The sequence below is a fragment of the Myotis daubentonii genome, chromosome 5, assembly GCF_963259705.1.
Source record: "Myotis daubentonii chromosome 5, mMyoDau2.1, whole genome shotgun sequence".
In the NCBI taxonomy this organism is placed as follows: Eukaryota; Metazoa; Chordata; class Mammalia; order Chiroptera; family Vespertilionidae; genus Myotis; species Myotis daubentonii.
Window position 1 is genome coordinate 91,667,615 of NC_081844.1, and position 13,151 is coordinate 91,680,765.

Below are 13,151 nucleotides of genomic sequence, written 5' to 3' on the forward strand. Positions count from 1 at the left end.
CCTTAACTTAATCTGAAAAGTTCTCTTTGCCATCTAAGGTAATATATTTGTGGTTATGAGGGTTTAGGATGCAGACATCTTGTGGGGGGGGGGGGCGGGCGCTTTTTTGGGTCTACCATAGGTAGGTACAATTCCCATTCCCATTAAAAAAATTTGTTAATATTTTTATTGATTTCAGAGAGGAAGGGAGAGAGAGCGACAGAAACATCAATGATGAGAGAGAATCATTGATCGGCTGCCTCCTGAATGTCTCACACTGGGGATCGAGCCCACAACCCTGGCATATACCCTAAATGGGAATCAAACTGTGACCTCCTGGTTCATAGGTCGATGCTCAATCACTGAGTCATGCCAGCCAGGCCCATTCCCATCTTATTATTATTATTTTTAAAAATATATATATTTTATTGATTTTTTACAGAGAGGAAGGGAGAGGGATAGAGAGTTAGAAACATCGATGAGAGAGCAACATCGATCAGCTGCCTTCTGCACTCCTCCTACTGGGTATGTGCCCGCAACGAAGGTACATACCCTTGGCTGGAATCGAACCTGGGACCCTTGAGTCTGCAGGCCAACACTCTATCCACTGAGCCAAAATGGGTTAGGGCCCATTTTATTATTTTTTTTAAATATATTTTTATTGATTTCACAGAGGAAGAGAGAGAGAGAGAGAGAGAGAGAGAGAGAGAGAGAGAGAGAGAGAGAGAACATCAAGGATGAGAGAGAATCATTGATCAGCTTCTTCCTGTATGCTCCACACTGAGGATCAAGCCCGCAACCCAGGCACGTGCCCTGACCAGGAATGGAACCATAACCTTCTGGTTCATAGGTCGATGCTTAACCACTGAGTCACACCTGCTGAGTCCCATTCCCATTTTAAAGAGAATACAGAGGTTCAGAGAACTAAATAACTTGCTCAAAGTCCCATATTGGTGAAGCCAGGAATCCACACGAGTAGCTCAACTCTACACACACAGACACACACACACACACACACACACACACACACACGTGCGCTCTATTACTTCCCTGTGCATACCTCTGCTTCTGCCACTCTTGATAAGGCTGCCCTCTTCCCCATCTGCCCCAACCCTACCCATCCTTCAATCCAGGCTGAATTCCTATCCTCTCAAAGCTTAGAGCTGATAGGGCCCTTGGGCCCTACCCAGTTATACACCTTCTTTGTACGGCTGGGAAAACTGAGGATCTTAGAGCCAAGGTCACAGTGTGGACAGCTAGGCCTGGAGCCCTGGTCTCCCAGGTCCAGCTCTAGCTGCCCCTAGCCTGTGGAGGCAGGAACTGGACTGGCTGCTCCCTTTAGGCTGACGATGATGTATCAAAACTCTGAAATGTACCCTTTGTATGTCTGGCTCAAAGTCAAGGCTGCCAAGCTAAGAAGGCTGGGGTATAGAGACTGGCTCAGCCCGTTGTCTTATTACTGTATCTTTCCCCAGGGGGACCCTCCCATTGGCTGAAGGGCACAAAGACCTCATTGTCTTCTGGCCGTTGGTCCCCTGGGCAGAGTGGCCACTGACCAGGCCAAGGCCAGAGAGGAGGATGAAATTTCACTGCAGTTCCCTCCCACTCACAGTTCTCCCATTGAGTGGCTTCAGATTATGCCCTCCACTTGTTACAGTTCACAAAGGACCTTTAGACCCATAATCTTATTGAGTGGCACCGTTAGTCCATCAGGTAGAAAAGTCAGGATTCACCGAGTACATTTTGGGCTTGAGTCGACAGTGTCCCTGGGGAACTTGCCCAAGGTCACCCAGCTGGCCCACGTGGATCGGAAATGGAAAGTCCAAACTCAACATTTGGTCCAAGACTCTTCCCACTGCATTTGCTGCCTCCATCCAGGTTCCAGTGAGAGTTGCCAAGGCATCTTCTCACAGAGCCCCCTTCGTCACTGAGGTGGCGACTGGTTTATAATGTGTTCGTCGTTCTTTCTCGTGTTGACGCAAACCTACCCCAAGCGATGCTTTGATTTGAATTCTGAGTTCAGTTCTGCCCTCAGTAGGGTCTGTGCCCATAGGCCCTGCCTATAGTCTGTTGTTAGCAGCTCACCTCTCCCTTCCTTCTGCTTCCTTACCTATAAAATGAGCATGATTATTATACTTGACCCTCTTGGGTATAAAGTCAGTGTAAAATTCAAGTGAGCATGCGTTTGAGAGAATCAGTAAACACAAGACCAAAGTTCAAAGGCTCAGCTTTGGAATCTGATTTCTGGGAATGGGTCCTGCAGCAAGTTATTTAATTCTGGAAAACTCGGGGCATCTCATTGAACCTCCAGCCTAAGTTTCCTCAAGTATCAAGTGTAACTTTCTGCTTTAGGTTCTTGAGAGGATTAGATGAGATCATATGTATAATGCATTTGGCTTACTGTTGCATATTGTGACATAATCTATCAATGTTAGCTATCTTATCATTAGATCATTAAATCATTGGATCTTTCTCAAAGCGTATTCCACAAATATGAGTCCTCAGAAAAAAGGGGGGACCCTAGGTTCAAGTGAGTCCGGTTAATGTGGCGTTCATCACCTTCCTCACGGATATACATTCCTGAGGGATATTAAAACATTAAAGGCTCGGAAAAGTTCTGTAGAAAAGAGACTTGATTAACCCCAATTAACTGTTACCGACCCTCCATTTTATGAGCTTCTGCATTCATCCTATATAACCTGCATTCTGTGAAAAACTCTTTGGGAAATGTTTATTTGATCCAACACCCTTCTCTAGGAAGGTGAAGTGACTTGTCCTAGGTCACCTGGGACGTTAATGGCAGAGCTGAGATTTGACTCAAGATAATGAATTCTTTGGCCTATTGCTCTGAGAAAACACCTTCTGCTGTTGGTGTGGAAACACACTCCTAAGTGTTAAAGGTTTATATTGCAGGCTTCATAGCCTTTTGCCTTTCTCTGGGGTTCTATATCTCTGACTGAGAGTGCAGCGCTCTCTCCGGCCTGGCCTGAGCTGTCTCTCGCAGCCCTGGGCAGGGTTGGAGGAGCTCAGCAATGGATTGGTTCTGTCTCCTCTCATCCTGGCTCTGTAATACTGCAGCTGCTGGTCCTGGTCCAGGGAACACTCACACGCAGGCACCAATTTTCTTCTGAAACCCCACACGCCCGGATATCTTTTCTGAAGGAGGGGAAAGCCTAATGACCCACCCCTACGATGTGGCAGCTCTTACTTGTCCCCTGACGTGGCCCACAAGCCAAACCTCTCTTCAGTTTTAGCAGCTGTGGAACCAGAAATCACGACAGCCTGCCAGTCCAGCGACGTGGCAGCTGGCGCTGACTTAGCCGATCTGGGAGGCAGCCTGGACAGTCCATTGGTCTCCTCCAGGTCCCCAGGCTGGGGTAGGTGGGGAATGAGAAGGGAGACCTGGATTAAGCAGCTGATCCCCTACCTCCTTCTCCAACCCAAGTCTTTTTCTGCACCATTTCCTAGACAAGCCAGGCCTCAATGCCCTCTTCTTTTTATATATATACTAGAGACCCGGTGCATGGATTCGTGCACCAGTGGGGTCCCTCAGCCTGGCCTGTGGGGATAGGGCCAAAATAGGCTCTCCGACATCCCCTGAGAGGTCCTGGATTGTGAGAGGACACAGGCCAGGCTGAGGGACCCCACCGGTGTACGATCGGGCCAGGGAGGGCTCCAGGGTGTGTCCAGGACTTCTCGCCCAGTCCCAATTGGCTGGACCCCAGCAGCAGACTAACCTACTGGTAGAGCGTCTGCCCCCTGGTGGTCAGTGTGTGCCATAGTGACTGGTCAAACAGTTGAACGGTCGGACACTTAGCTTATTAGGCTTTTATTACATAGGATATTGTTTATTTCAGAGAGGAAGGGAGAAAGAGAGAGAGAGAGAAACATTAATGATAAGAGAATGAAGACAGGAGCTTCTTGTAATGAATCTTTGAGATTCTTCATGTCAGTGGTTTGCAGGCAGCCCTCTTGAGTTCTAGGAGTTCCTTGCAGGAGCCCTGAGGGGGCAGCAGGAAGGCCAGGAGGGCCGTCTCCAGGCCCCCAGTCCACCCCTCCTTCAACCAGAGCAAAACTACATTTATCTGTCTGACATGTTGGGCTTTGCTAAAGATTTCATTTCTTTTTTAAAAAATGTTTTTTAAAATATATTTGTATTGATTTCAGAAAGGAAGGGAGAAGGAGAGATAGATAGAAACATCAATGATGAGAGAGAATCATTGATTGACCGCCTACGACAAGCCCCCTACTGGGGACCAAACCCACAACCCAGGCATGTGACCGGACCGGAAATCAAACTGTGACCTCCTGGTTCATAGGTTGATGCTCAACCCCTGATCCACACCTGCCGGGCAAGATTTTGTTTATTACAATGGTTTTACTACTTTAAAAAATGACTGTTTTTTTTTGAAATGCACAAAGTTATGTTCAGGCCACTGGCTTTACTAGTGAAACAAAATGACCCTGGAGAGGGAGGGCGATCTGTTCAAGGACACGGAGTATCACAGACTTGAAAACCGTCTCGGGCACCATGGGAAAGGGGAAGGAACCAAGCGGGAGTCCCGGAGGATGTGAGGCCCACTCCCTGGGAGCGTGCAGTCTGCTCAGCCTGGCCAGCAGCCAGCAGTCCCTGCTTCCTCCCCAGGCCAAAGGAAGGGGCTGCACCACCAGCCTGGTACATCCCTGGAGGAGAGGCCAGGGCTCCCAGGGAGGCAAACTCAGCGTCCTCAGGGGCAGGCAGGTGATAGAAGGCGATACACCAGGACTCATGGGGCCTGTGCCAAGCGGGGGAGGGCGTGCCCACCTGAGGCTTGGGTCCCTTCTCTACACAAAACCCACCTGCTGGGGAAATCTCTCCTCGAGCCACCAGTTTGGTACCTTTACTGATAGGGGTTGGAGTCATCTTTCTTTAAAGGCACTGACCCTCTCTCTTCTGTATTCTTCTGAAAGAAAGGCTAATGTCCAACCTCCCAGTTTAGAAAACTTGGAAGACACACAGCCCCTTGAGACACAGTCCCTTGCTTCCTTCTCTCTCCTGATTTTTCCTCTCTTCCTCCATCTTCTCATTTCTCTTCTCTCCATCCTTTTTGCTTGGAACCTGTTCTTTCTGTCCTCCCCATCCTTTTGAAAAGAACACTGGACGAGACCGGGGCTCCACACCCACCCCATAAAGGACTTGGGCAAATTGCGTCCCCTCTCTGGGCCTCTGTTTGCTCATTTGTAAGATGAGGGTGTTGGGTTAGGTCATAATTCCCAAGGACCGAGATGAGAGGGCTCAGGGTGCCCCTTGGGCCCTCAGAGGCAGCTGCTTGGCTATTTTAATAATAGTGGTCTCTCTCGTGTAAACAAAGGGTTCTGCCGCTAATAACAAACCACTTGCAAACCACTAAGTCATTTAACTTAAAGCCTTCAAATCCAAGGTTTCCTCTTTCTTCCTCTCTGTCTCCTGCTTCTCTCCCTCCCTCGGATTCCCCACTCCGATCCTCAGGTTTGCCAGCGGAGTCTTACGAGTCTTGAGCCTGTCCTGCTATCCCGCCGGGCTCTGCCCTTTCCCTTGCAACATAGGAAAAGAAAACTTTCTTTCCTGAAATCCAAGAACAGAGAGGGATACCCAAGAGCCACAATAGATCATAGTCAGCCACCCATCTTGATCCCTGGTCCTAACACAGATCTCCAATTCTCCCCTCCCCCACTAGGCTGCCCGCTTCCCAGCCCCATTCTAAGTTGAGTTACACTCCTGATTCAGACATTCTTGTGGTGTGAAGTCACCTCCGCCCCAGCCAGCTGAAGCCGGGAGCTCAGGGCGGCCCACGGCAGCTGCTGGCCCTCCCTCGCCCTGCCACGTCCCTCAGCCTCAGCTCCTCTCCTCCAAGGGCTCAGAATTTCCATCTGAGTTCCTTCCAGCCCTGGAAAGAAATGCAGACAGAGTGGCAAGGGCATGTCGGATCAGGCTGTCTTTTTCCCATAGCTCCGAGCCCAGGTCCGGGCTCACGGTTGACTCCCAGAAAAAGGTACTAAAGTGCATTTGTCAGATCACGACAGAGACACTGACAGAGCCTGGCATGGTCAAGAGAGAGACAGGTGAGGAGATACCGAAAGGAAGAGACAGACACACAGAATCAGATGTGGAGAGAACGTTCCCAGATCTTAGCAATCGGACAAAAGTTGCCTGCGTGTCCTCCGACCTCAGCCTGGAGCCTGGCCTACAGGCCAGCTTCTTCTCTAGGGATGCATTCTTATTCTTGTTTGGCTTCTGCTTACTGTTGATTAGGGAACTGAAGCTACAGTTACTAGCACACATTAACTCATAGGTTTCTGTCCAGCTGAAGAAGAACCCCAGAGGTTAGTTGTAATGCCGTGTAGGACATTAACCAGGTTTGCATTTGATCTTGCAGTCTTTCCCCAGCATTCTTTCAGACCCTTTACAGCGTGCCCCAAAAATGTATACACACTCTAACAGCTCATAGCTTAATTTTGAAAATGAAATGTATTTTAATAAACACTGTCTTTATAATTATTCAAGGTGTGTATATATATTTGGGGGGACACCCTACTATATAGGATCTCTCTTTGACTTCTCTGAATCAGTTTTACCATTCTGCTCAATTCCTCATGGCGTAAAGAAATCACTGACTGACATGCACTCATGTTTTATTTGTATGAGAGCTGTGATTTTAACTTTAAATATTTTCTCAATTGATTTGAGAGAGAGAGGAAGGGAGAATGTGAAAAACATTGATTTGTTGTTCCACTTACTTATGCATTCATTGGTAATTCTTGTATGTGCCCTGACTAGGGATTGAACCTGCAACCTTGGTATATCGGGGTGATGCTCTAACCAACTGAGCTACCCGGCCAGGGTGATTTTAACTTCTAAAGAACTGTATTTTGACAAGAGGCAGAAATAGAATGAGAGAGGGATAAGATAGAGGAAGTGGGTGAGAGGCAGAGACAGAGAGAGAAAGGGAAAGAGATAGAGACATTGAGAGAGAGGCAGAAGAAAGAGACACAGAGAAACAGAAAGAGATGAAGGCAGAGGGACTGAGACCCAGTCAAATCTAGAGAGAGAGAGAGAGAGAGAGAGAGAGAGAGAGAGAGAGAGAGAGAGAGATAGAAAATCAACGATGAGAGAGAATCATTGATTGGCTGCCTCCTGCACACCCCACACTGGAGATTGAGCCTACAGCCCTGACATGTGTCCCGACCGGGAATTGAACCGTGACCTCTTGGTTCATAGGTCGATGCTCAACCACTGAGCCATGCCAGTCGGGGATGCTCCTGCTACCTTTGTTTTCCCTGCCTGAAAGCAGTTCCCCTGGGGACTTAAACTGCTCTCTCCTACCGTCCTTCCGTCCTTCCGTTCTCAGCTGAGACATCACTTCCTTTGGAAAGCTTCTCTGACTCCAGCTCTGGGTTAGGTACCTGCCCTGGAGGCCCCACACTGTTTTCTCATCTGTCTTCACTGCACTGGGAGTGTCATGCAGGGAGAAGTGGTACCTGTTTCCCTTGTGTCCCTAGTGCAGGGGTGGGCAACCCCTGGCACACGTGCCAAACATGGCACACCAGTAACTTTGGTGGCACGCGAAACCCTCTCTTATAATCTTCCATTTACAATTTTTTTCTTAATATCGACTTTTTTATTTTTCAGATAAATTCAGTTTAGGTGCATCTTAGATAAATAAATAATTTTACATAACAAGTTATCTTAAAGACCATAGACATGGATTGATGAGAGAGGGGAAGAGCAATTTCTATGCCTCTGCCTTAACTCTCCCTGCCTTCCTAGATCCGACCAGTGTTTTGGTTTCATCCACATACGCTTATGAATCTTTGTTCTCAGTGATGAATTTTGTTAAGTCTCGTAATAGGAGTAGCCTGACGGATGAAAGTAGTAGCTCGTGCATATCTCTGAATGTCATGAAAATATAAACCTGATGTAAAATCTCTGTCATTGGTGATGCAGCAGCAAAAGTCCCACTGATAACATCAAACAGAGTCATAAAGTTTTCTGTCGGACTATCAGTGTACATGTATACATTAAAAAATAAATGTATTTTTCATCATCATATATTGTGTTTTTGTCGCTCGAATGAATTTTATTATTTCTTCAAGGTTCTTCACATACGTACACCTTAAGAGATATCAAGCAGGCGTAACATGTTCTCAAAAAATTAGGGTTGGCACACAGAAGAATTCTGAGTCAGAGATTTTGCTGTTTTGGGCACGCACTCACAAAAAGGTTGCCCACCCCTGCTCTAGTGTGTTGGGGTCCAACCCCAGCAGGTCCAGGGGTTCCCAAAGGTGTGGACGGAGTCGGCGAAAAAGGAATGACACGGAGACAGCGTTCAGTTGATCAGCAGTCTAGCCAGGTTCTGTGTTTTATTGTCTTGTTACATCTGTATTTATACCAGTTGATTTTAATCCTATCAATTTCTATTCCAAAGGTTAGGGCGTTTCTTTTTTCCATTCCAGGGAGTAAAGATTGTGTAGCCTAAGCATGATTGTTTGTAGTTAAAGTGATTAATTACCCGCCTGGCACTTAGTTAAGGGGTTTTATTCCCTTCCTAACTTCAGGGAAAAATCCCTACCTGGGGAAACAACCTTTCTCAGAGAGGAGACCTTGGTTAAAACACATAGCGCCAAGAAGGGGAGCAAACATATTAAGAACAGTATGCCATATACGCCAGGTCCCTTGAAACATATGCTGTGCAGATGTTTCTTCCCTGCAGCGACTGTGTCAAGCACAAGGATGGACCGGCTCCCGGCACTAGTGTTTGCACAGGGCCCAGCCCAGAGGAGAGGCTCAGTCACTCAGCTCAGTGAGCCATTAGCTCGAGAGATGGAGGCAAGGAAAGGCAGAGGGATGCCTCCTGTTAAAACTGTCTCCTTTATTCCACTCACCTCCCAGTCGCACAGCTTCCTGCCTCCCCAGGCCCCGGGTCCTCGGAGAGAAAGGGGAGCATCTGGAGGTCATAACCTCGCCCTTAGGAATGACTGGCTGTGAGCCGGGGCCAGGTGGGTCTTGGATGGAATACAGGCCTGGGATCCTTCCACCCCTTAAGGTCCTTCTCTAGTTTCCAACCCAGACTTGCAGCCCAAGGACAGGCAGTGTCCAGCTTCCCTCAGCTGCTCAGCTGGCCAAGGGCTAAGAAAGAGGGCCCTGTGCTCCCCGGGAGGGAGGCCAAGGCAGTGGTCTGGGTGGGGAGAGGTGCCACCCCAGGAGAGATGGTTCCATTTCAGGGGCTCTCCAACCCCGTCCCACAGCGACTTGCCAGGGCCTCTCCTGCTCTTTCCAATTAAACCATTTGCCTAATGGTTCTTAGCAACCCTCACGGGTCCAGAGGGGCCGGCGGGAGAGCCCATTACCTAAAGACAAGGCGGCAGTGTGGTCCTGCTCAGGGGCCTCCAGGCCTCACTCATCTCACACCACCCTCTCCGTTTCGTCATATCCTCATATCCCTAGTACTATGTAAACTTATTTTTTAAGACATAAATACAGTTTTTAGAATATGTTTTTCTTGATTTTTTAGAAAGAGGGAGAGGGAGAGATAGAAACATAGATGAGATGGATGGCCTGCCTCCCGCATGCCCCTACTGGGGACCAGCCCACCACCCAGGCTGGTGACCTGTTGGTGCCTGGGACAACACTCAATCCATGGAGCCATAAGGGCTGGGCTAAAACGTAAGTACATTTCATTTAAAGGAAAACATAGGTCACTAGTACATGAAAAAGAACATCCCTTGCCATGCCAGTGCGTCTTATTGGCCCCTGGGATCCACTCTCCACCCTCCCCATCTGCTCTGAGCACCAGGGCTGACCTTTACCCTGTGTCCAGGAGACCCCGTGGCCTCTCATTGGGATTGGCAGTGGGCGCATCAGTAGGAGATTGGGAAGAGGGGGAAGAAGAGCGAGGTTGGAGTATTTGCTCCCCAGGCCCCTCTCTGGTTCTAGTACCACAGCTCACAGCTTCCGTGCCCCTCAGGCCCCTTGCAGTGCCGCCGCGCCCCCCTCATCCCCCCCATCCCCCGCCCCCCCCAGGACGGCACTCTTCCTCTGGCTTCCCCACATGGGGCCACGTCTGCATAAACAGCCCCTTGATTGAATTCTCAGGTTGGCCATTTTGAAAATGCAATCTGTTTCCTGCCAGGACCTTGACCGATATACTTGTCACAAATAGAAAGGAATTGACACAGTGCCAATCAAAGTATGCTACTAAGGAGCAGGAAGAATGTCTATGTGATGCTATCACGTGATCTCCAGGACATAGCAAGTGAAAAACAAGCAACAAGAACCAGGTTGCAGAACAATGTTCAGAGTGCAGGAGAGAGAACTAAAAATAGGTATATGTATTTGCTTATATTTTCAAAGAGAACCAATGGAAAGGTAAACCTTAGTGAGAGGGGAAAGGTTGTTGCTAAAAGCTATTTCTGTGACTATACCTTGTTCTATGGTTCTAACTTTGGAACTACTACATTTATTTTTATTGAATTTTGAGAGAGAGAGAGAAGAAAGAGAGAGAGAGAGAGAGACATCGATTTGTTGTTCCACTTATTCATGCATTCATTGGTTGCTTCTTGTATGGGCCTTGACTGGAGATTGGGTGTGTGATGGGAGTGGCTATGTAAAACAAGCTTGATAAAATATTGATAGTAGTTAAAGCTGGGTGATGGGTACTGGGGGGTTAATATGTTATTTTATTTGTTTTGAAGTATGCTTGAAAATTTCCATAAAACCTTAAATGAATCCTGTTACTTGTGAAGGCTCTGAGCCAAAGTCAGCTCCTTTGTTAAAAAAACAGAAAGATTAGCAAGTGCTAGAAAGGTGGTAGCAGTTTAATAGCTCCAAACTAAAACTTTCTCCTCTGTGCGGTCAGAAAGCTTGAAAAGACTGGAGCCCTAGCCCGTGTGGCTCAGTTGGTTGGGCGTCCTCCTATGCACCAAAAGGTTGCCGGTTCAATTCCTGGTCAGGACACAGCCGATCGATATTCCACTCTCACAGCCATCTCTCTCTCTCTCTCTCTCTCTCTCTCTCTCTCTCTCTCTCTCTCTCTCCCTCCCTTTCCCTTCCTCTCTCTCTAAAAATCAATAAAAATATTAAGAAAAGAAAAGACTGGAACAGGAAATAATTTACTTACCCTGTGGATTAAGTGTCATTTCATGCTAAATCATCTTCAGAACAAAAAACATGGCAAGCGTCCACCTTGAGACGCTCTGGTATCATAGAGTGAGACCAGGACGGGGGCTGGGGGCCTGGAATCTAATTCTCTCTCAGTCTGGTCTCGCTGGAAGCCCCCTGTTCTGGTTTCTTCCTCTAAAATGGGAGAGATCGAACTAAACATCTCTAGGACTCCTCAAATTATGTCAAGCTGTGATTCAGTGAATGATCAATGTGTGTAACAACTCATTCAGTCATTCAACGGTCATTTATCAAGCACCTACTATGGACTAGCTTGGCCCTGGGATGCAGGTGGACACAGTCCCTGCCTTCACAGAGCTAGCGTAGAGTCTAGCGGGGAGCTGCCATGTCCAGGAGAATGTCAGCTATTCTGAAGAACAGACACTGGCCCAGCAGTACATTTGGGAGGAATCTGAAGCATTGTTCTCCTGCCTACTCAAATGTCCTGACTCTTCCTCTTCAGACCAACTGCATTTCAGAGCAGCTGACAGAACAGCTGTTGGCTTCCTGTGACTGGGGGTGCGATGCTCTGATTGACCAAAGTGAGGGGCATTCTTATCCTTGGAGCAGGACCTATAGTCTTTCCACCCCACACAGGTGCTGAGAGTGGGAGGAGGAGTCCTCCAGCGGAAAACTAGGGCACCATACTAGTAAGTGGAGAAAGGGTCAATGGACGCTGAGGGACAAAACACCACAGCCCACAGCCTTCCTCGTCTCACATCAAGTACCAGCATAAACACACCAGACTTTCCATTTACTTTGAGAAGATGTGACATAAAGAAATCCAGCTCTGGCCAGTGCTTCTCAGTGGTTAGAGCGCCAGCCTGTGCATCAAAAAGTCGAGGGTTCTGTTCCCAGCCCTGGGTGATGTTCAGGAGGCAACTAATCAATGATTTCTCTCTCTCTCTCTCTCTCTCTCTCTCTCTCTCTCTCTCTCTCTCTCTCCCCCTATCTTCCCTTCCCTTCCACTCTCTCTAAGAATCAATGGAAAAATATCCTTGGGTGAGGATTACAAAAAAAAAAAAAGAAAAGAAATCCAATTATACTTTTAAACTCAGCTCATCAAATAGGAATCACTCCAAAGAATTGTTTTATCCTTTCTAACTCATTTTTCTCCTCTGCAAAATGGGGATGTTGGTATTTATCCCCATGCAGCAGCTAAGAAGATTCAGGGAGATAATTCATATAAAAAGCTTAACAGATCCCAGCTGGCGTGGGTGAGTGGTTGAGGGTCGACCTATGAACCAGGAGGTTCACGGATGGCAATTCCTGGTCAGGGCACACGCTTGGGTTTTGGGCTCAATCCCCAGGGTGGGGTGTGCAGGAGGCAGCGATTAATGATTCTCTCTCGTCATTGATGCTTCTATCTCTCTCCTCCTCTCCCTTCCTCTCTGAAACCAATATATATAAAAGCTTAACACAATGGCTGGCACATAAAAAAAAGGCTCAACAAAACGGCAACTATTTTACTACCTGTTGTCCACTCAATCCAGTTCGTCAGACTCAGAAAGCAACTTCCTGTCCTGCCCAGGCTTCCTGGAATGTGACCTCCAGTTGATGATCTGCTCCAGCCTCCCCACAGGCCCAGCAAACAACCTTGACCCTGGTCATTCACCTTACGGCCCTGAGTCATTCTCCGGGTTCAAAGGCCCAAGGAGCTGTGCTTGGAACTCAATAAACTAATAACCATAAAAAACAGCCTAAACGCTGAGAGAGATCTGACCCACTTTTTTCCTTGAAAACTCTCCGAAATTCCCTAGAAGACTCCCCAGTCCATCTCTCCACTGATGATAACCCCGGGCCACTCCTACCTGCCTGTTTCAACCTGCCCTTGTTCTCCTAGTCTCATCCTCAGAACAAATTGTTTAACCCTCGCTTTTAAAGAGGCACACCCTAGAACCTCCCTAACAACCCAAATCCTTTAAAACTCAAGGTCGGCGATTCCCCACCTCCCACATGACCAAGGTGAAAATTTTCAGCTCACCTCCAAGACTCC